Raw genomic sequence first — 23060 nt, forward strand, 5'->3', positions numbered from 1 at the left:
TGCCTGTGAAGCCTAAGAACCCCGGTTCCAGGCTCTATTCCCCAGGACCCACGTTAGCCAGATGCATAAGGGGGCGCAAGCGTCTGGAGTTCCTTTGCAGTGGCTGGAAGCCCTGGCGTGCCCGTTCTTTCTCTTTCTCTCTCTCACTCTTTCTCTCTCTGTCGCTCTCAAATAAATAAACAACAAAAAAAAATTTAAAAAAATAAAAATAAATAAAATAAAAGCCTGTGAGCCACTCCTTTGGGGTCATAGTTCCAGCTCCCGGAGTCTGGCTGTGTCCCTGATCGATCAGTTGCGTCATTCCTTGGCTGTAATAAACATTTTTTCTGGTTTTTGTTGAGCTCGAACAGTCTCTGCCTCATTATTTGTGCAACCCCCTGACCCAACAGCAACAAAGTCAACCTCCAAAACACAGCTTATTTAAGAATGGTAAAACTGACCAAAAGTACATCAATCAAATCCAACACATTACCTGGCCTGACTTGGAAGGTGTAATCAGTACTTCCAGTGCCGGTCTATATGCCTGGCTCTGGAACAGGTATCGACCGCACTGTAAGCATGCCCTGTTGCCTTTTGAGATGACGTCTAGTCTCACCTATGCTAAGTTCCTGCCTTGCTCCCTCTTTGTTGTACTGTGGGCTTGGCTAGGTTGGTCGGGCCGATGTACCTGCTCTTCTGAGGCTGTGCTGGATGCTGTATGGATGAGGGGTGTCTGAAATCCCTTTGAGAACTGAATTCTTCAGCGGTTCCCAGTGCTGGTGGTTGGAGGAGGGGAGGCTGTGGAGTGTGCCTGAAGTTATTCCAGAGCTGTTCAGCTGATCCCTGTTTCTTCTCCGCCTTTTGACGTTGTGGGGCTGGTGTGAGTAGAAAATCCCTTTACCATCTTTCTGCTTGGCTGGCTCAGGCAGGGCTGGATGAGTAGCTCTTCTCAGCCAATCATCAGAGCTGCAGCTGGAGCGGATTCTGGCTGGGTGTGAAGTTGCTAGAAACTCTGGGGTCTCTCCTGTTTCTCTGCTGGGGTTGCTAATTCCTTACACACCTACATTGTTTGGGATAAGAGTGTATTGTGCTTGTGTTTTGCCTCCACCCCCACCCCCAGGCTGCTTTGGAATGGCTACTATCTGCCATCTTAACTGGAAGTCTGCTCATTTTCATTTGTGGCAACAGGCATCATGAACTCTGGTCTACCAGTTACATATCAACTGTAAGCAAGAGAGATAAAATTAAGACAGCAATAAAGTATACAGGTCAAAAGACTAATAGGATTACTGTTAAGATTATAATAAATATTGCTGAGCTGGGCGTGGTGGAGCATGCCTTTAATCCCAGCACTCAGGAGGCAGAGGTAGGAGGATCACTATGAATTCCAGGCCACCCTGAGATTACAGAGTAAATTTCAGGACAGCCTGAGCTGGAGTGAGACCCTACCTCAAAAGAACCGCTCCCCCAATAATAATAATAGGTATTGCTGAAGACACCACATGCTTGAGCTGCAAGGTCACTGAGAAATCAAGCTGGAGCTGAGCTGAAAACCTCCATGTAGACCAGCTGACAGCTGGACAAGGCTATGCCGCAGTGGAAAAGAGGGAAGTAATCAGTGGAGATAAACAACAGTGGACACTGCAAGCCTTAAATTTGGCCAGCCAAGCCAAATGAGCTAATGGATGCAATAGTGGCATATCTGTTATGGAGAAACCAACCACCCTCTAATTTGACTGGAGGCCGGCTCCATAGGAGGGAATACATGCCTGATATTGAAAACCTATGTCGGGGGAGGTCCTGAGCCCTAGGGATATAATGCCTGCTGGTGTCTTGCTAAATGCATATATTATGCTCACCAAACTGCCTGGTAAGCACTTCTCTTAATGTTCATACCCATATATTAATGCTACTCTCACTTTTGGTTAGAGAAGCTTCTCTTTTCAGATGGTGGTGACATCTGGGATGACTCAAAAGGCACCACAGGGCTGAGAAGAAGCGACAGAGTGCTCAGCACTGAAACATTTCTATCACACCTTCCATGACTCAGGGTTCATTACAGAAGAGGTGGTGGAGAGAATGTGAGTCAAAGAAGGGTAGGACTGCTTACAATGCAGTTTAACAGACACAAAATGGTCTGGAGATCCATGACCTCGCAATGCCTGATACTACCTGCACAGGGCCCTCATAACAGGAAAAGATGATGACACTAAAATAAAAGACTAATTGAGAGGAGGAGGGAATATGATGGAGCACGGATTTGTAAAGGGGAAAGTGGGGGAGGGGAGGGAATTATCAAGGTTTATGGTCTATAATTATGGACATTGTTAATAAAAACAGTTTAAGAGACGGGCGTGGTGGTGCACCTCTTTAATCCCAGCACTCGGGAGGCAGAGGTAGGAGGATCACCATGAGTTCAAGGCTACCCTGAGACTCCATAGTGAATTCCAGGTCAGCCTGGGGGCCAGAGTGAGACCCTACCTTGAAAAACCAAAAAAAAATAAAACCAGTTTAAAAAGAGATTATAATAGATATAACCCATTTGAGCCATGAAAACCAGAAAATCCAATTCCAAAGGTATTCACCAAAAATGATGATGTTGGGCTGGCGAGGTGGCTCAGCAGTTAAAGATGCTTGCTTGCAAAGCCTGATGGCCCAGGTTCAATTCCCCCATATCAATGTAATGCCAGATGTATGAAGTGGTACATGTGTCTGGAATTCATTTGCAGTGGCAAGAGGCCCTGGTATGCCCATACTCAGTCTGTCTGCCTGTCTTTCTCTCACAAATAAATAAATTGAAGTATATTTTTTAAAATGATGAGGATGGAGAGATGGCTCAGAGGCTAAGACGCTTGCCTGTGAAGCCTAAGGACCCATGCTGGACTATTCAGGCCCTTGAAAGCCAGATGTACACAGTGACGCAAGCGCTCAAAGTCACACATGCGCACAAGGTGGTGCACACGTGTGGAGTTTGATTGCAGTGGCTGGAGGCCCTGGCCCACCAATTCTCTCTCTCTCACATTAAAAAAAAAAAAAAAAAAAAGCCAGTCTGTTGGGCTTGCCTCAAAATAAAAAGAAAAGAAAAAATAGTAAAGTGTGGTGATGCTCGGTGTGGTGAAACACAACATTAACCCCAGGAATTGGGAGGTACGAGGATGACTATGAATTCGAGGCCAGCCTAAGACTATGTAGTGAATTCCAGGTCAGCCTGGGCCAGAGGGAGACCCTACCTTGGGAAAAAAAGTGATGGTACCCATGAATGATGGCACATGCCTTTGATCCCAGCACTCAGGAGGCAGAAGTGTTTAACATGGTTTGAATCTGATTTAATAAATTACATAAAGCAGAGGTCACATAGGTAGAATTATCAGAATTTAGCCATGCTCAAATGTCACCCTTAGTCCTACAAATAGAAAAGAAATGGCAGTTAGGGACAAGGGAGATGACTCAGTGGCTAAAGCACTTGTGGTGCAAGCATGATGACCAGAGTTCAGTCAACCAGGACGCACCAAACGCTGGACACTGTGGTGCCAGTGTCTGCAATCCAGGCACAGTAGGGAAGGAGAGGGGCAGAGCGAGGAGAACCATATGGAAGTCTGTCCCGACCCGCGGGACCTCGTTATTCGTGGGGGCGAGGGGGACCCAAACCTGAAATAAGATGGGCGAGAGAGAGGAAGGGACTCAAGCAAATGTACACTTGTCAAGAGTCCAATTTTATTGAGCCACAGCGGCCTTTTTAAGGGTTAGGGTTAGGGTCTTGGGTGAGGGGGGGCTGGAGGAGGCAGGTGGTGGAAAGTTACAGAATCTTCTTGGCCTTTGGCCTAGGACAGTTTGCAGTTATTCTAAGAATTCCCGGTATAGTTCTCACGTCTCTGCAGTCACCAGGCAGGATGTTAATTAGTTAGGTGTGGCGGGGTGAGGGGATGCAATCAGTTAGGTATGGCAGGGTGGGGGGAATGAGGAAAGGTCGGAAGTTGCTCAGGGCAGAAGTTATCTCAGGACAGAGGTTATTTCAGGGCAAAGATCTGTTCAGGGCTCATCTCCTCGTCTCCAACATCTCCCCCTCTTCTGTATACAAGGACCAGGATAGGGAGGTTACCGCGACCCCTTAATGATGTCCCAAAGAAGGGCTTGTTTTGGTGGCCGATTATTTTTGTTTAAGAGTAAAAATGGATCCAGAGGAGCAACCTGACAGTAACCTGACATCAGAGAGGCGAGCGTTCCCCAGAGTAGGTTGAGCGCTGTTACTCATAGGTCATTGATTTTGATAAAGTCATTTGGATTGACCTTAGAACAAGGGGCACAAATGGTCTGAGCCTGTTAGAAGGGCAGTGCTGGACCCTTACCCGTCATTGGATCGGCCTCCTCTCGGCGAGGTCGTCCTGTCTTAGGCGGGTCGAGACTTAGCCACCCGTTCCGTCGCTGACTTACCAGACCACTCACTTTGTGGAAATGTAACGCATTTTGCTCTCAACAAGACCGTCAATGCCACATAAGGATCCTGGAGGAAATATGTTTGGTAGCCAATTTGTATGAGGGGTCGCGGAGACCTGAGTTATTATTTGGAGGGGCAGGACCAAAATTTCCACCCCAGGGTGGGTTTTTGCAGGGAGGTAAAGTCTAAGGGTCGAGATGGAGGGTTGTCTTGTTCTTTTGGCAGGTCAGCGGCAGATGTTTCTTCTGTGGCGAGTCGAGGTAGTGGACTTCCACCGGCTTGATTGCAGAATCTACCTGACGCTTAATGAAACTTGTTAATCGTTTAAAGGCCCAGGGGCCAAAAGAGAGAAGTAAAAGGAAACCTACAAAAGGTCCTAGCAGGCTGGGAAGCAGAGTGGTTAGCCATGGAGATGTGGAAAACCAATTTTTATACCAAGATTCTTGTTGTTCTCGAGTCCTCTAGATTTCTTTTAACTTTATCAAGGCTATTTTGTATTAGCCCAGTCTTATCTAAGTAAAACAACATTCTTCTTTGAGGGCTACACAGAGTCCCCCTTCCTTTAAGAACACCAAATCTAGCCCTCTCCAGTTTTGAAGTACAACCTCAGAGAGCGAGGCCAAAGAATCTTTGAGATCTTGTATCCCCTCATGTATGAGGTTAAGATCTCTGTCCACTAAGGCACTGACTTGTGAAAAATGCTGTTGGGAGGTTACCAGCGAGGCAATACCTGTCCCGGCCCCTGCAGCACTAAGTCCCAGGAGCACAGTCAGGGTGAGGGCAGTTAAAGGCTCTCTTTTTGGTCTAATGGCAATGCCTTGATCTATAGTAGTTGTAAAACTTTCAGAATCATGAATGAAAAATCGTGGCAAAACTATAACTACAACACAATAGTCCTTAGTCTGTAAAAAGTCCTTGTTGACAATAAAGGGAGTCAGCCCCGTGGAACAAGCAAGATAGGAGTTACTAGGGGCTTTAGTATATATAAAGGAGTCATTGATAATAGCAGTTTGGTTGCATACCGGTTCAAGAGTCAGAGGAGGGAGCATATCAGGGCCTAATAGACACAGTCCGAGGCCGGAAATGGATGCAAGAGTAATACCCCCCTCTGGGGCAGAGTGCCAGAATAATCCCTCTGCACTGTTAGTAGACACAGGAGATGTAAGGATGGCAATTCCCTCATAAAAGGGAGGTCCTAGAACTTTTAATCTGTATGGCATTTCAATCAAGCTCTATAATTTTATTTGAGGAACTTTAAATAAACTTATTTTAAGTAAACTTTATCTATGACAACAGGAACGTATGGTATAGACAGTCTATTTCCCTTTTATTTCTCCCTCTCATGAGAAGACACTCTAACTGCTTTAGGGGGCTGGGTCGAAGACATCAGATCATTTACTACTTCCTGCTGAATGGGACACGAAGTGGAGACTTGTTGCAGTTAGAGAATCTCTCCTAGAGAGGGGAACTATTTTAATGTACCCCAGAGTGTAGGAAGATAATCTTGAAAGATAACTTTGGAAAGAAAGAATAAAAGTAAGGAGTTACTGAGAAGTGAACACACAGCAAACTGGTCTTTTTGTAGGTCGAGGGAATCCAGGTAGACAGGCTTGGATCATCGCAGGACCATCTGAGGATGAGCTGGCTAAGATTTTCTTTCAGAACTGTTCATTAAATGGCACAGTAGTATTTAACATGGCTTGTAAAACAGATGAGATGCTAGCAGAGTTATCAGAAACATATACATAACATTTAATCTTAATAATAAAGAGCTATTTTTTATCTTTGGTTATACATTTTTCTCTGAGTGTTTAAGACCTTGCAGATAGCCAAAAGTTAATTAAGGATTAAATTTGGAGGTCATTAATGGCTCTCCAAAGAGACTTTAGGGACACAAGAGTAGCCCCATAGCTTACTGGTGTCTTTGGCCTGTTAGGATGAGTCAGGGCCATGCTGGCCAAGTAGTTTTTCCTTCTTTGGGAAGTCAGGAGGACTGATTGCTTCTCAATTGTGACTCTCCTGTTTTACATTGTACACCACTTTTGTTTGGGTCTCCATATCCTCCCTGCTCAGGAAGACAGGTGACTTACCAGGGGGCCAGTGTAGAAGTGTCCCATCATCTCCAGTGGCCTCATGACATGGGACACAGGCCAAAATATTAACACTTTTTACTCCAATGATTCCAATTGGCTTTGGCTTCTACATAGGTGATTAACACACTTAGAAAGGAAGTTACATCAGCTTGGATGTACATACATATGGAGCACATTTAATTACTGAAATAGACTTAACTAAAGAATGGCACAGGGCTTCTAAAATCATTTTGTCCTATCTTTAAAATTTTTGTTGTACTGTGGTAGCATAAGCCATATATCTGAGGTATAGAAAGTAGGCACATCTCCCATTTTAAATATCCAACATTTATAAGTATAGGCAGAACCTGTTATCAGTCTTGAAAACAGTACCAGCTGATTTACAAACTTAACTTATTTAACCTAGAAAACAAGTAAGACAGTATAAGGTCTTAGCACCTGTGTGAAAACATCTTTGATTAGTCCAGATACCTGTGTGGCTACAAATTACTCAGAGAACATTGGAAATAGAACCATGGAGCTTGATTTTTTTTTTTTTTTTTTTTTTTTTTTTTTTTCAGAATGAGGACCATTGTTTGAGCATGAGGCTGTGCCCTAAAGTAGGGAATATGTCTTAAGGGTTAATTTTGTTATAAGCACTGGACTTAAGATGCCAAAATTGAGACAGTTACTTTACATATAACAGAGTAGAATCTGGTCTTTTCTGAGCCCAAACAGCTAGCTAAATATTAATATAACCCTTGATAAATATTTTTGAAAGAAAAAAACATTATTTGACAACCAATGATTTTGGCTTAAACTTGGTAACTATTGATTTCATGCACCACAGAAATTTTTTATTAACATAAAACAATTTTATGTTTTACCCATGACTTAAATTTGATAAAGCTCAAGCAAACTATCCCAACATACTTAAGCCTGAAATTTTTTTTTTTTTTCACATCCACACATCTTCATCTACATACTTTAACATTCTGATCTAAGTACCACTCAAAAGACATTTTTAACAAGCACTCTATGTCCCAACATTGAAAAATTCCTTCCCAGTTTTTTTTCTTTTTGGGGCATTCGTGAACCCAAGATCCTCTTTCCTTGCAATACATACATTGATCCTTCTCAAGGGGCTTCCTAAAGCCCTCAGGTTTTTTTTTTTTTTGTTGTTGTTGTTGTTGTTTGCCTGTTGCCCAGGTACCCTGGCTGTCTAAGTCTTCCTGATCCTGATCCTGATGCTTTTTTTTTTTTTTTTATCACTGTATCCAATATCCTATTTAAGTTCCTTTCTTGTCTCCTTTTCCCATTATTTTTTCTCTCTCTTCTGCTTCCTTTTTTTTTTTTTTTTTTGGTCTTTCTTTTCTTTTTCTCTCTCTCTTATGCTAAACCTTTTCAGCTTCCTTAATTATGTCTGTCAAAGCTAGATCTTGTAAACCCTCCAGATGTTGTAATTTCTTTTTAATGTCTGGAGCGGACTGCCTTATCTATGTCATTGTTATCGCCGCCTGTTGACCCTGAGAAGTAGGGCCAAAAGGAGTATATCTCCGGGAAGCCTCCATCAAGCATTCTAAAAAAATAGAGGGAAGTTACTTTAGCCAGATTCGTGGGGCGGCAAGCAGCCCCCCTGAGACCTGCCATCAGAGCCTGGCGGTAGACTGTCAGTTGCTCCCTACCTTCTGCTGAGTTGTAATTCCATTCAGGTAGGGTGAGAGGGAATCCCACATCAATCTCATTTGGGAGCTAGGTAGGCTGCTCATTTGGGCCTGAGACATGCTAGGGTCAGGGGAAGGACCAAAGGCTCGTACAGTGGAATCAGGTCCTTCAGTTTCTAGTCCCTGCAGTGGGCCCATCTCCTCTTCCCTCGAGCAAAGCTGGAGCAGGGAGAGCAGGGGGCTAAGGTGGGGGAGATGGAATCGGGGCAGAGGGCCACTCGGGAGGGTCCTCTATTTCAGGATATATTTTGGGCTGAGCCGAGGGGTCTGTGGCCATTCGGCTTGGTTTTCTCGTGGCTTGTTGGGCCACTGCCAGGACTCGGGAGCCTGACCGTGGCGGGGGTGGATCCAGGGCTTGACCCATGCCGGGGATCCGTCACTAGGCTCTCCCAGACCAGGATGTATGGCTGTTGATCTGGGTGAGAATGGGTCCCTTCTGAAAAACAATATTCTTAACAGCAGAAATAATGGTTAGATCAAATGTTCCCTCTGGCAGCCATTCAAAGGAGCAGAAAGTCTGTTATTTACCTTTTTTAATTTTTACAGATAAGTCATGAGCCTTACTTCTAACTTCAGAGAAATGAGATACCGTCAGAGTCAGGGGGGTCGTCATAGTCTGTCCCATAATTAGAAACAAGAGTCCACAAACAAACACAAAATAGATACTGACAAAAAGAAACCAAAAACCGTGACACCTCCGATGCGTCCAGAACAGAAAACCAAATGCAGTTTCAGATGGAAGATGCCTCTGTGGTTTCTCCTGAAGGAGAAATACACAATCTTCCTTTACCAGATAGGAGACTGTCAGCCACCCTGACTCTCCTCAGATCCTGGGGCGTCCCCCAGGATTGCAGCCTGTGGTCCTGCCAACCACCATTGTCAGGTCCTCACGGTCCTGAACAACAGCTGCCCAAACCGAAATTAAAACAGATCAGAGCAACAGAAATCACAGAAATCACTCAGACAAACACTCAGACAAACACTCAGACAAGCAGCGCGGCAGACATTTACATTGTTTACGTCCAAGGGGGTCTCCGGAGTCCTGGGTAGACGTGCAAATCCCTGGACGAGCTCTCAATTGAAAGACCCCCAGAGGGAGACCTTCACTCAAGTCTCGAGATAGCACGCACCCAAAGCACACAGGAGACCCAACTTGCTGCAAAAGCATGAGGCTTTATTCAGGAAACCAGAGCTCTGGGGTCGACACATATCTCACGCAGGAGACAGAGGTGTCGACTCTTTGCCATTTCTTTAGTAGTAAGTTTTTGATTTAATTCTTTATTGACTCTTTGTCATTTCTTGGGATGAATGTTAGGTCCATCAATCATAAACCATGGACATGTCTTATCAAAAAAAATAAAAAACTGTATAAGATCCTTTTTCTATACCCGTATTCCTCACTCTCTGAGATTGGCTTTTAAATCCTTTATGAAAGAAGCCTCTTTAGACAATGAATGGCCCATCTTGATGGGACGGAATGAAGAGGGAAAACTTACCAGGTCTTGCCGTCTTCTTGGGTGGAGAAGCGGTGACCACTTAACAAATCCTCCGGAGGTCGCTGAACTGGGGGTCTCCGTCCGGTAGGAGTCCGTGCCTCGAGCCGCCACGTTGGGCGCCACTTGTCCCGACCCGCGGGACCTCGTTATTCGTGGGGGCGAGGGGGACCCAAACCTGAAATAAGATGGGCGAGAGAGAGGAAGGGACTCAAGCAAATGTACACTTGTCAAGAGTCCAATTTTATTGAGCCACAGCGGCCTTTTTAAGGGTTAGGGTTAGGGTCTTGGGTGAGGGGGGGCTGGAGGAGGCAGGTGGTGGAAAGTTACAGAATCTTCTTGGCCTTTGGCCTAGGACAGTTTGCAGTTATTCTAAGAATTCCCGGTATAGTTCTCACGTCTCTGCAGTCACCAGGCAGGATGTTAATTAGTTAGGTGTGGCGGGGTGAGGGGATGCAATCAGTTAGGTATGGCAGGGTGGGGGGAATGAGGAAAGGTCGGAAGTTGCTCAGGGCAGAAGTTATCTCAGGACAGAGGTTATTTCAGGGCAAAGATCTGTTCAGGGCTCATCTCCTCGTCTCCAACAGAAGTCAAAGGCTACCTAGCCTGATGAACACTGAACAGAGAACCTGCCTCAAAACAAGGTGGAAGATGAGGACAAATTCCTGATATTGTCCTCTGACCTCCATGCAGACACTGTGATATGTGCACACTCACACTCACCCCCATGGACACCTTGTCCACTGACCTCCATGCAGACACTGTGATATGTGCACACTCACACTCACCCACATGGACACTATGTCCTCTGACCTCCATGCATACACTGTGACATGTGCACACCCACACTCACCCACATGGACACCTAGTCATCTGACCTCCATGCATACACTCTCATATGTGCACACTCACACTCACCCACATGGACACCTTGTCCTCTGACCTCCATGCAGACACTGTGACATGTGCACACTCCCACTCACCCACATGGACACCTTGTCCTCTGACCTCCATGCATACACTGTGACATGTGCACACTCACACTCACCCACATGGACACCTTGTCCTCTGACCTCCATGCAGGCACTGTGACATGTGCACACTCACACTCACCCACATGGACACCTTGTCCTCTGACCTCCATGCAGGCACTGTGACATGTGCACACTCACACTCACCAACATGGACACCTTGTCCACTGACCTCCATGCAGACACTGTGACATGTGCACACTCACACTCACCCACATGGACACCTTGTCCTCTGACCTCCATGCAGACACTGTGACATGTGCACACTCACACTCACCCACATGGACACCTTGTCCTCTGACCTACATGCAGACACTGTGACATGTGCATACTCACACTCACCCACATGGACACCTTGTCCTCTGACCTCCATGCATACACTGTGACATGTGCACACTCACACTCACCCACATGGACACCTTGTCCTCTGACCTCCATGCATACACTGTGACATGTGCACACCACACTCACCCACATGGACACCTTGTCCTCTGACCTCCATGCATACACTGTGACATGTGCACACTCACACTCACCCACATGGACACCTTGTCCTCTGACCTCCATGCAGACACTGTGACATGTGCACACACACACTCACCCACATGGACACCTTGTCCACTGACCTCCATGCAGACACTGTGACATGTGCACACTCACACTCACCCACATGGACACCTTGTCCTCTGACCTCCATGCATACACTGTGACATGTGCACACTCACACTCACCCACATGGACACCTTGTCCTCTGACCTCCATGCAGACACTGTGACATGTGCACACTCACACTCACCCACATGGACACCTTGTCCTCTGACCTCCATGCAGACACTGTGACATGTGCACACACACACTCACCCACATGGACACCTTGTCCACTGACCTCCATGCAGACACTGTGACACGTGCACACTCACACTCACCCACATGGACACCTTGTCCTCTGACCTCCATGCAGACACTGTGACATGTGCACACTCACACTCACCCACATGGACACCTTGTCCTCTGACCTCCATGCAGACACTGTGACATGTGCACACTCACACTCACCCACATGGACACCTTGTCCTCTGACCTCCATGCAGACACTGTGATATGTGCACACTCACACTCACCCACATGGACACCTTGTCCTCTGACCTCCATGCAGACACTGTGACATGTGCACACTCACACTCACCCACATGGACACCTTGTCCTCTGACCTCCATGCAGACAGTGTGACATGTGCACACTCACACTCCCCCACATGGACACCTTGTCCTCTGACCTCCATGCATACACTGTGACATGTGCACACCACACTCACCCACATGGACACCTTGTCCTCTGACCTCCATGCAGACACTGTGGCATGTGCACACTCACACTCACCCACATGGACACCTTGTCCTCTGACCTCCATGCAGACACTGTGACATGTGCACACTCACACTCACCCACATGGACACCTTGTCCTATGACCTCCATGCAGACACTGTGGCATGTGCACACCCACACTCAACTACATGAACACTTTGTTCTCTGAACTCCCTGCATAAAATGTGTATGTGCACACCCGCACTCACCCACATGAACACCCAATCATACATGTCTATACTTTTGTTCAATTTTATTTATTTATGTATTTGAGAGAGAGGAGTAGATGGAGAATGGGTGCACCAGGTCCTCTAGCCACTGCAAACAATCTCCACATTCACATGCCACCTTGTGTATCTGGCTTATGTGGATCCTAGGGAATCAACCATGGCTTTGCAGCTGAAGCCTTAATTGCTAAGGCATCTCTCCAGGCCTCATTTTTTTTTTTTAATAGGTAGCCTGATGATTATATCAATGAAAACACTTCTGTTCAGAGATGACGTACTCTAGGTAAATTAGTGCAGTGATATCTAGGAGTCAGAGGCAGTAATAAAAGGCTGGTCAGAACCAAGGACAGACAATAAGACATCTCTTTGTAAAGAGGAAGGAGTATGTAAACAGTAAAAGTCAGAGGGCCTCCTTACCAAATTTTAACATGGTAGTAATAGATCCCAGAAATTCAAAGGGCCATAAGGTCTGTAAAAGTAAAAGTATGAGCAGAGGACCTTTCCCAAAAGGAGTCAGGCCTCTCAAAGTGGCTCAAGCCTATAATCCTAAAACTTGGAAGGCTGAGGTAAGTAGGAGGACTTGTATGAGTTCAAGACCAGGCTGAACTACAGAGTGAGTTTTGGGTCAGCCTGAGCTAGTGTGAGACCTTGCTTTAAAGAAAAAAAAAGAAAGGCTGAAGAGATGGCTTGGTGGTTAGGGTGCTTACCTGCAAACCAGGTTTGATTCCCCAGGACCTATGTAAACCAGACTCACACAGTTGCGGATATATCTGGAATTCAGTTGCACTGGCTAGAGGCCCTGGTGTGCCCATTCTCTCTTTCTCTCTATCTGCCTCTTTCTCTCTCATATAAATATATGTAAGTAAAAAATTTTTTAAAAATTTTTATTAACATTTTCCATGATTATAAAAAAATATCCCATGGTAATTCCCTCCCTCCCTCCCCTTTCCCCTTTGAAATTCCATTCTCCATCATATTACCTCCCCATCTCAATCATTGTACTTACATATATACAATATCAACCTAATTTTTTTTTAAAAAAGAGGGCTAGAGAGATTACTCAGTGGTTAAGGCACTTGCCCGCAAAGCCTAAGGACCCAGGTTCTATTCTCTAGCATTCACACAGAGCCAGATACACAAGGTAGCGCACATGTCTGGGGTTCATTTGCAGTGGCTAGAGGCCCTGATGCATCCATTCTCTCTCTCCCTGTCTCTCTCTCTCACACACACACACACATACACACACAAATAAAATATCAAAAAAGAGTTAACTGTTGGCTCTGAGGACCTACTCTATAAATTTTAATTAGCTCCTGCCGTGTGGGGAGCTGAAGGGGTAAAGAGCCTATGTAGACAGTAAGGGCTGGGGGGATCCTTCTTGGCTGGACCTGAACCTGGGCCTGCAGCTGGAAGTTTCCAAGTGGTCAGAGAGCCTGCCCTCCCCTTGTGAAGATATTTATAAACTTATAGTGGCAGGCTGTCTTCCAGCTCAGGTGAACTAGAGGGACAGCTGGTTGGTTAGGGCTAGGGGCTGTCTCAGAGAGAGGCTAGCCCTGGCGCCGGGTTCTGGGGGCTGAACTTGACCAATCACAATGTTTAGCTCCTTTGAAAGACCTCCCTCCCAGGAGGGGTCCTGGTTGTTTCCAGAACTTCTATTTTGAACCCTAACAGGCTCATGTGGAAGAAAGCTTTCATGGAGTTGTTGCCAAAAACTCAGTCACACAGAGCTGGCACCAGAGATGAGTGGAGAATCAGAAAATTTACTCATGTCGACATGGATGCAGGGAGATAACTTCCTGTCGTAGGGCAAATTTCCTCCAAATTGAAAGGTGTAAACAGCTGTTGCTGGCTCTATCAAAACCAGCTGGATCACCTCATCACAGAAAGTATGGAAAGGATCATCAGCCTCCCCCATCCACTTGACATTGAGGTATCCCCCGCTGCACCAACTATATACAATAATGCACTAGGTCTCGTGACCTCAGGGGGTGAGATAGAGTGTATAGGGAGGAAAAGATCTAGGAACAATGACTTCCACTAAGGCAGTTCCTTTGGAGTTTCCATGATCTTAAGCCCTTACCCTGAGGCGGAGGGAAGAGCATCTGCGGGGGTAATCCAAATACAATGAGCTCCATTGAGATGGTGTCTCTGGGATTTCCAGGCTCTGTAATAAGCCCTCTCCCTGAGGTGAGGAAGAAGGATCTTCAGGGGTAAACCTGATACTGAGCCCCACTGAAATACTGCTCTGGGGTCCCACGCTCCTGGACAGGGACAAAGAGCTTCTAGAAGCAGCCACATGGAAGTTGTCATTCAGGGTGAAATGAGACTTCTCTGTGGTACAGCTGCTGGGTAAGTAAGCCCTGATCCTGGGACTGAGGGAGGAGTATCCAAAGAAGAATCTTGACACAGGAATCTCCATCAGAGTGGGTGCTTATGGGCCCCACATTCCTATAAATAGCCCCTCTTTATATTCTTTTTAAAAAATATTTATTTTTGCTGGGTGTGGTGGCTGACACCTTTAATCCCAGCACTCAGGAGGCAGAGGTAGGAGGATTGCCATGAGTTTGAGGCCACCCTGAGACTCCATAGTGAATTCCAGGTCTAGCCTGGGCTAGAGTGAAACCCTACCTTGAAAAATAAAAAAAAAAATTACATATATATATATTTATTTATTTTTATTTATTTGGTAGCGGCAGATAGAGAGAGAAAGAGGCAGATAGAGAGAGAATGGATGCACCAGGGTTTCCAGCCACTGCAAAGGAACTCCAGGTGCATGCGCCACCTTGTGCATCTGGCATACATGGGTCCTGGGGAATATAAGCCTCGAACAGGGGTCCTTAGGCTTCATAGGCAAGCACTTAACTGCTAAGCCATCTCTCCAGCCCCCCCCCCTTTTTTTTTTGGTTTTTCGAGGTAAGGCCTCACTCTATCCCAGGCTGACCTGGAATTCACTATGTGTTCTCAGGGTGACCTTGAACTCATGGCAATCCTCCTTCCTCTGCCTTGCCAGTGCTGGGATTAAAGGTGTGCACCACCACACTCTGCTACTTTTTTTTTTTTTTGAGGTAGAGTTTCACTCTAGTCCAAGCTGACCTGGGATTCAGTAAGTAGTCTCTGGTGTGGCCTTGAACTCACAGTGGGTGATCTTCCTACCTCTGCCTTCCAAGTGCTGGGATTAAAGGTGTGTGCCACCACTCTTTGCTCTCTTTATATTCTGTAAGTGACCCCACAATAAAAATATTGGTTCACCAAACTGCTATTGGTGTAATTGGTCTGCCATCTGAGCCCTATTTGGGGTGAAGATACCTGTTTGCATCTCTCCAGGGGGAAAATTTCCTGCCACACTTCTAAAGTCTGAGTACTGAGCTCTGATAGCTCAGAGGTTTTGTAGACAAATATAGCAGCAGTCTGACATCATTAAAATATTTTATCCTGGGCTAGAGTGAGACCTTACCTCAAAAAAACATACATATATTTTATGAGAGAGAGAAAGTGAATGGGTGCTCCAGGGCCTCTAGCCACTGCAAAGGAACTCCAGACACATGCACCATCTGATGGTACTAGGGAACCAAACGTGGGTCCATAGACATTGCCAGCAAGTGCCTTAACTACTGAGCCCTCTCCCCAGCCCATAATTTTGCATTTTTAAAACTTTATTTTTATTTATTTATGAGAGAGAGAGAGAGTGTGTGAGAGAATCGATGCTTCAGGCCCTCCAGCCACTGCACACGAACTCTAGACACATGCACCACAATGTGCATCTGACTTATGTGGGACCTGGAGAATTGAACGTGGGTCCTTAGGCTTTGTAGGCAAGCTCCTTAACCACTAAGTGATCTCTCCAGCCCATCTTGCATTTTTAAAATTTAATTAATTGATTTGGTTTTTCAAGGTAGGGTCTCACTCTAGCTCAAGTTAACCTGGAATTCACTATGTCATGTCAGGGTGGCCTCAAACTCACGGTGAGCCTCCTGCCTCTGCCTCCGAGTGCTGGGATTAAAGCTGTGTGTCGCCAGCCTGGCTTGGGCCTGGTTTCTTTGTTAAACTTCTTCTACCATATTTCCTTCTTTGGATGTCTTTTGTAAATATTACCAAGAGACATCACCTATTCTGATATCACTGTCAATGCTAACCCTTTGAGACCCTTGGAGGACTATTTAGAATTTTGTTTGCTGTCATATGGAGAGCATAAAGGCCAAACAGAAGGATCACGATGAATACCAGGGCCAGCAAGTGGAAGAAGCCAGGATCCTTACCAGCTGTCTGACTGTCTTGACTTACAGAGCTTATAGAGCACAAGCTGTTATAAGAAGCAAATAATTTTTTTCCCAATTAGGCACAGCAAACACAAGTAGGACTGGTGGACATCAAGTCCATTTTCCCCAAGATCCCATGCTAAGCTCCTCAGGTTTCTTGCATGGGCCAGTCGGCTTCCAGGGTGACTAGAACAGGGCTGTAGTCTTCTAAGTTGAGGCAGGTATCTTCCAAAATTTGATCCTGAGGGGATTCTCTGGGTCTGTGGTAACTTGTCAACTGTCACAATTCACTGAGAACACTGTCCTCTTAAGTCTAGTGTGGCAAATCTGCACTATATCTCTTGACTGTTGGGTATGGACTCAATTCCCTAGAGGTATGTGGGTCTCCTTGTATTACACATTTTTTAAAATTTTTATTTGTTTATTATTAGAGAGAGAGATATTGGGAGACGGAGAATGGATGCTCCAGAACCTCCAGCTACTGCAAAGAAACTCCAGACACATGAGCCACCATGTGTGTGACTTACATGGGTTCTGGGGAGTCAAACCTGGGTCCTTGAGCTTTGCAGGCAAGTGCCTTAACCACTAAGCTATCTCTCCAGCCTTGGCTCACTTCTATAAATCTAAGCAAAGAGACACTGTCAAACAACCAGCACTACCAACATCAGTAAGTAAGAACAGCCAGAACTCCAAGTTGTTTTTATACCTTAGGGCTGGGTTCCAGATTTCTCCCAAACATACCTAAAGTCCAGACTCTGATATCTGCCACTAGTGACATACCTCTTCCTTGGTAGGGCTTTATCCATTGGAGACTTAAAATTTTAGTCTTAGCTGTGTGTGGTGGTGCACGCTTTTAATCCCAGCACTCAGGAAGCAGAGGTAAGAGGTTCACCAATTTGAAGCCACCCAGAGACTTCGTAGTCAATTCCAGGTCAGCCTGGGCTAGAGCAAGACACTACCTTGAAAAACCAAAAACAAACAACAAAAGATTTTAGCCTGATTTTATGGGCCACACATTTAAATCATTTCATTTTCTCTTTGACCCCCATAGACTCATGACCATTTCATAATATTAATTGTACTTGGTCTAACTTTATTTATTTGTTTATTGACATTGTTTTTTTAAAAATATTTTTATTTATTTATTTGAGAGTGACAGACACAGAGAGAAAGACAGATAGAGGGAGAGAGAGAGAATGGGCGTGCCAGGGCTTCCAGCCTCTGCAAATGAACTCCAGACGCGTGCGCCCCCTTGTGCATCTGGCTAACATGGGACCTGGAGAAGCGAGCCTCGAACCAGGGTCCTTAGGCTTCACAGGCAAGCGCTTAACCACTAAGCCATCTCTCCGGCCCTTTTTTTTTTTTTTTAAGCACATACTAACCTAGAATTCACTACGAAATCTCAAGGTGGCCTTGAACTCATAGCGATCCTCCTACCTCTGCCTCCCAAGTGCTGGGATTAAAGGCGTGCATGACCACACCTGGCTTTGTTCTAACTTTAAAGGTCCCCATAACCTTTACGAATTTTAAGATTGTTTACAAATCTCATGTCTCATTTGAGATTTAGAACTGTCTTATAACTGTAAGTCCTGTAAAATTAAAGCAAGTTACTCTTTTTGTTTGTTTGTTTGTTTTTCGAGGTAGGGTCTCACTCTAGCCCAGGCTGACCTGGAATTCACTATGGAGTCTCAGGGTGGCCTCGAACTCATGGAAATCCTCTTACCTCTGCCTCCCGAGTGCTGGGATTAAAGATATGCACCACCATGCCCGGCTGCAAGTTACATTTTTAAGAAATTATTTATTTATTTACTTGAGAGAGGGAGAAAGAGACACAAAGAGAGGAATCCTCCTACTTCTGCCTCCCAAATGCTGGGATTAAAGGCATAAGCCATCATGTCCAGCAACATTTAAATTTAGTTGTCAGGTGACAGTGTATGCCATATATGGAACATAGTGAAGAAGGATAGGAGAAAGCTAGTTTCTTTTTTCTTTTCAAAAATTTTTTATTAACAACTTACATGATTATAAAAATTATCTCATGGCAATACCCTCCCTCCCCCCCCCACTTTCCCCTTTGAAACTCCATTCTCCATCATATCCCCTCCCCATCTCAATCAGTCTCTCTTTTATTTTGATGTCATGATCTTTTCCTCCTGTTATGATGGTCTTGTGTAGGTAGTGTCAGGCACGGTGAGGTCATGGATATCCAGGCCATTTTGTGTCTGGAGGAGCACATTATAAGGAGTCCTGCCCTTCCTTTGGCTCTTACATTCTTTCCACCACCTCTTCCGCAATAGACCCTGAGCCTTGGAAGATGTGGTAGAGATATTGCAGTGCTGAGCACTTCTGTCACTTCTTTCCAGCACCATGATGCCTTCTGAGTCATCCCAAGGTCACTGCCATCTGAAAAGAGAAGATTCTCTACCAAAAGTGAGAGTAGCATTAATATATGGGTATGAACATTAAGAGAAGTGCTTACTGGGCAGTTTGATAAGCATAGTATATACATTTAGCCAGACAGAAGCAGATGTTACACCCCTAGGGCTCATGACTACCCCTAAGTTTTCAGTATCATGGATGTATTCCCTCCCATGGAGTGGGCCTCCAGTCCAATTAGAGGGCAGTTGGTTTCCGTCATGACAGACACCATGACATGCCACTGTTATACCATTGGCTCATTTGGCCTGGCTGGCCAAATATAAGGCTTTCAGTGTCCACTGTTGAGTATCTTCACTGGTGATTTCTCTTTCTCCCATTGAACTGCATGCAGAATGGCTTCTTCCAGCCAGCTGGTCTACATGGAGGAGGTTATCAGCTCAGTTCAAGCAGGATTTCTCAGTGACCTTGCAGCCCAAATATGTGGAGTCTTCAGCAATAGGGCCTTAACATCTATTCCTGATGGGAAACCAAGGGCCTTGGCAATGGTCTATAATGTTTTGGGGCTATCAGGGACCTCCCTGGCCAACAACTCACTGGAAGGTATCCCATGCCTGCCACTGAAAAATTTCTAGCAACAATCTACAGCTCCTGAGTGTTCTATTGTCCAAAAAAGTGGGTTTGCTTATGATTTATTTATATCCTCTTAGATTTGATTAACCCTCCCTCTGCCTTTCCTATACTCAATCTCTTCCCCTGACCTCATTTGAGCCTTTTCACCCTCACTAATCTATTCTTCTACTTACATATATACAATGCCATCCTATTAAGTACCCCCTCCCTTCCTTTCTCTTCCCTTTATATCTCTTTTCTAGCTTACTGGCCTTTGCTACTAAGTTTTCTTCCAACTCACACAGAAGTCCATTCGAAAGCTAGTTTCTTTTAGGCAGTTTCAGTTAGAAATTGGGGCCCAGAGAAAACCAGGAGTTGCCACCCCACATGTTACCTCACCCTAGCACTAGAACGGACCTCTTGGCAGAAATGGAACTCTTGTCTGATGGTTTATGATCTACAGTGGTCCCTGCTGCCCACAGACCAGTGTGCTACCTAGATGGGCTGGCACAGGTGGACTGGCTCTGGGATTCACCCTCCAAATCTACAAACCAATCGGGTCTTCCCTTTGCCTATAAAGGCTGCGATTGTATTTCTGTGGCTAGCTCTACTCCACTCCTCTCCTCTCTGCTCTGGTTTTCTGGCTGTGCTCTGGCTCTGCCTGCCTTCTCTTCATTTGGTCCACAGGGACACATGTGAGTCTGGCTTTCGCCTCACCCAGCCTGTCTGGGTTGTGGGGGTTGGGGAAGAGCATAATACAATTTTTTGGTCTTGGGGACTCTTCTGCTTGCCTCTGTTTTATAGTTTGGGGTAACTTCTCACTTTGATTATATGCATGATTATATTCTAGTCTCATACTAAATTTGCTTCTGGCTCTATGCTAATGCCAGGTGTTCCATGGCTTTTGGCTGTGACAGAAATGCTGTATCTTTTCAAAAAGTGTTTTTCCAGGGGCTGGAGAGATGGCTTAGTGGTTAAGGCATTTTCCTGCAAAGTCAAAGGACCCAGGTTTAATTCCCCAGGACCCACATAAGCCAGATGCACAAGGTGGTGCACACATCTAGAGTTCATTTACGGAGGCTGAAGGCCCTGGTGTGCCCATTCTCTCTCTCCTTCTTTCTATCTCTCTCAAATAAATAAAATAAACAAAAAACATTAAAGAAAAAGTTTGTTTTGTCAGGCATGGTGGTGCACACCTTTAATACCAGCATTCAGGAGGCAGAGGTAGGAAGATTGCCCTGAGTTTGAGGCCACCCTAAGACTCCGTAGCGAATTCTAGGTCAGCCTGGGCTAGAGTGAGACCCTATTAAAAAATAAATAAATAAATAAAAGTTTGTTTTGTCTCCCTTGCTCTGTACAAACTGTAAAGGAAACGGGGGGGGGGGGTGACTGGGCCATAGCACCAGTTTCCTAATTGTATGCAGTCCTGCTGCGCTCTCCAGGGGTAGGGCTGGTCAGAAATAGTTGAGCTCTGGGGCCAATTCCAGGCAGAGGCTAGAAATCTGGGAGGAACTCATCTGTCTTGCTCTCACACACTGTGGCTGGGGCGGCTCTCCAGGGCAAGGATGGAAGCGGGGACTACACGTGCACAGGCGCCTGCACGGTGCCACTCGGTGCTTCCCCCACAGGGCTTACGATACACTGTGGTCCGGTGGTTAAGCTCCCAACTACTGGGGAAAATGAGTCTTATGGTGAAGGTTCACTTAGTATTTAATTTTTTAAGATAAGGTCCTCATACCTAAGAGCATTTTGTCTTTAAAGAAAGCTCCTGCTTTGTTTCTCTAAACCTGTCAAATGTTTCATCATTAGGGTTACATTAGATTGATTTCTACCCCAAGATTAAGCTACAAACACTGTTTGTCCAACAGTGGTTTATCTTTCAAAACAGATTGGTCAAGGGTTGTTTTAGAGCTCAGCAATAACCAGATTCTACTTGTATGTGTAATCTGAATTTTCAAGTTCATTTACTTATAACCCTCAAGGAACATTCCCTACTCCAGGATACACCCTCATGCTCAAGTGATCTTCATGTAAGAAAAATAAACTCAAGCTCCCATGTTCTGTCTCCAGCCTTTCTGAGTAATTGGTGTGTTTTCAAACAAAGGTGCTAAGACTTTGTGCTCTGACTGTCTTTTCCTGACAGTTTCTAGATCAACTTAATTAGTTTAGATTTGTTGATAGGAGTATTGTTTTCAAGATTGATAATATGTTCTGCCTGCACTTGTAACTTAGATGTAAGCCATGCCTGCTTTCTGAGTACACCATGCAGTGGTGTTTGGATAAATGTAAAATGAGCATTCACCAGGCAAAATATGATTTAATGGAGGGCCAGGGGGATGCACTCTGGTGCTCCAGGAACTGACTACTCCAAGTTTTATTTGGATTCAGACAAAGTTATGAGTAGTATGAGCATAAGTCATTTGTTTATATTTATGAGAAGACCTTTGGAGAAGCTGTGAGTTTCCTGTCTTCAAGAAGCTCTGGGGCTGGAGTGGTGGCTTAGCGGTAAAGCGCTTGCCTATGAAGCCTAAGGACCCCGGTTCGAGACTCGTTTCCCCAGGACCCACGTTAGCCAGATGCACAAGGGGGTGCACGCATCTGGAGTTCATTTGCAGTGACTGATGCCCTGTAACGCTCATTCTGTTTCTATCTCTCTCTGCCTCTTTCTCTCTGTCGCTCTCAAATAAATAAATAAATAAAGAAGCTCTACCTAGGGCTTATCAGTTAAAGGCACTTGCTTCAAAGCCTGATGGTCCTGGCTCAATTCCCCAGTGTCTGCATACAGCCAGATGCATAAAATGGCACATGTCTGGAGTCTGTTTGCAGTGGTAGGATGCCCAGGCATGCGTGCCTTCACTGTCTGCCTCCCGCTTCCCCCCCATAAATAAATAAATAAGCATTTGACAAAAAAAGAAGCTGTACCCAAGAGTCATAGTCTTTCACGTCCCCAGGCTTAGCCTGTGCAAAGATTAGCCTTTTGTCAATTAGCTTGATCTTCATGTCTTCCCTTGTCTTTTACTTTCAAAAGCAGTCTGATGAACCAGACATATTGTTGCTGGCAAGTAAGTATTTTTAGGTTGATCTCTCCAACTGTACAAAGAACAAAGTACAGATAATTAACCCAGGAAGATGGATTAAGCCAAGACAAATTGTTGGTGAAATCCTGGTGTCAAGATTTTTTTTTCGAGGCAGGGTCTCATTCTAGCTCAGGCTCTCCTGGAATTCATTATGTAGTCTCAGGGTGGCATTGAACTCACGGTGACCCTCTTACCTCTGCCTGAGTGCTGGGATGAAAGGCGTGCGCCACTAGGCCTGGTTTAAGATATCTTTTTAATATTGTTTTGTAAGATAAGCATTGTTTGACTAATTTGGTCATATAACCAATTAATATTTATAGTAACATAATTAAATAGGGATCCTTGAAGATTTTTTTTTCAAGGTAGGGTTTCACTCTAGCCCAGGCTGGCCTGGAATTCACTATGGAGTCTCA

At 45.3% G+C, this 23060-nt stretch overlaps 1 pseudogene; it reads right to left on the reverse strand.

Annotated features, from left to right (window-relative positions):
* Window positions 1–14530: 14530 nt before the first annotated feature.
* LOC123458716 overlaps window positions 14531–23060 on the reverse strand; it is a 107330-nt pseudogene continuing 98800 nt past the window's right edge.

The sequence above is a fragment of the Jaculus jaculus genome, chromosome 2 (genome assembly GCF_020740685.1).
Source record: "Jaculus jaculus isolate mJacJac1 chromosome 2, mJacJac1.mat.Y.cur, whole genome shotgun sequence".
Classification (NCBI taxonomy): domain Eukaryota; kingdom Metazoa; phylum Chordata; class Mammalia; order Rodentia; family Dipodidae; genus Jaculus; species Jaculus jaculus.